Raw genomic sequence first — 1,938 nt, 5'->3', positions numbered from 1 at the left:
ACTTTACAAATATTAAAATAACCCTACGAAAACATACTTTACTATCATGAGCAAAGCTATATTAACAACAAGAGGCCCACGGGCCTTATAGGTCACCTGAGTATCATGTAACAACTTTCCAGCGATTGTATTTGGGTAGTGTTTTAAGCCAAAAGCCATGAAATTCACGAATTTTGAAAGAGGCACCATTGCTTATCAAAGGGCAGATTTCAAAGCATTAATTTATTTTTAGTCAAAGTACCCCCTTGGTACCCTTGACCCAGCAGCCCTGAAATTATCTATTTTGAAAGAAGACCCTTTCTTCATTATAAGGCCAGCATTTTTTTTTATGTTTAGGTTTAGTTATGAACATGAGAATAAAAAAGTCCCGAAGGAAAAGGAAATAAATTTTTTGGATAAATCAATTATTAACATTTGTACATTCTTTTTTATGCTATCTTAATAGGCTCCTTACCACTGGACACATAATGCTTACAAATAGGAAAGTAGAACATTTAATTGCTTATTTCATCATCTGCCAGTTTGGGCCAGTTATATAAATTTTGTGATGTTGATCAAAATATATTTTAAAAATTCAATTCTTTAAAAGTCTTTCAATACATCTTCATTTTCGTAATATGTGTTAGGTGAATGTGTAGACATTGTTCTAAAATTTACTTGATGCCTAAAATTATAATTCCTATCATTAAAACAGACAGGAAGTATTGGGGAGTAGGGTCAACATTTTTTTCAATTAAGTGTAAAATAATTTTTCTGGCTGACACAAATGATACTACATATATTTGTATATTCTTGCCTTTCAAAAGTTGAATTTTTTTTAATTTCTTCACTTCAGGTTATTGTTTATTTCTTCCTCAAATGGACTTCACTTCTCCCATAGTTTTATTCATTACATCTGATGCATAAGCAATCATTTTCTGAAGAATGATGCTTAGACTGTAAGCTATAACAGAGACCTAAACAATGTCCCTGGCAATATGCAATAGCTACCACGGGCAGTTTAAAACCTGGGGGAGGAAAATAATTTACCAGGTCCAGGAAAATCACTATATTTAGCTATATAGGTAAATCTACCTATATAGCTTTATTTACCTATAAAATATAGCTATATTTAGCTATTTTGGAATAAGTTTCTGTTTTATTATGAAAAGCAGACAAAAAGTCGCATGTAAAGAATGGCTGATATATTTTTTAAAAGGTTTGATAAAAACAACCTAGGGCATAGACAGTAAAAACATTGCCTCTTATAAACACTTTTTAACCAAAAAAAGCATCTCTATTGTTTGGATAGCTGGACATGCGGTGAGGCATGACTAAGTGTGATTGCCTTGCATTGTGCTCAATTATTACCAATCAATTATCTTGTTGACCAAAATTGCTTTTCTTTGTTAAAGTAGCTGCTTACTCACAGATTAACTGTTATACATAGCCCCAAAACTTTTAAACTTTTGATTGCAATTGCGCAAAAGGAGAAACATTTTTGTAAGTGGTTTTTTTGTGAATTGTTTTCAGTCCATTTTAAAGTTGAAAACTAATACTGCCTCATTATGCGACTTTTTGTCTGCTTTTCATAAAACAGAAACTTATTCCAAAATAGCTAAATATAGCTATATTTTATAGGTAAATAAAGCTAAATAGGTAGATTTACCTATATAGCTAAATATAGTGATTTTCCTGGACCTGTTTACAGTTACTTTTGAAACGAATACATAATTATCTCACCAGCATGTCATTGTGCAACAAAGTCGTCAGCATTTAATTTGTCCTTTGAACGGGTGAAACGTTTTGAATGGTACTCTTATCGATGAATTTTACACTAAACCATGCTAAATTCTTGGATCTAGCTTTATTTACCCGCCGTTTTATCTAAAAACCGGAAGTGCGAGTTCGTAAATTTGAAATCTCGATCCCGACTCAAATTTGACATCGGAAAGAAAA

This window comes from Saccostrea cucullata, unplaced genomic scaffold (genome assembly GCF_032062105.1).
Source record: "Saccostrea cucullata isolate Sc308-1 unplaced genomic scaffold, CSIRO_AGI_Scuc_v1 ctg1075, whole genome shotgun sequence".
Taxonomy (NCBI): domain Eukaryota; kingdom Metazoa; phylum Mollusca; class Bivalvia; order Ostreida; family Ostreidae; genus Saccostrea; species Saccostrea cuccullata.
The sequence above is the reverse complement of the archived record's forward strand: the minus strand, read 5'-3'. Positions refer to the sequence as shown.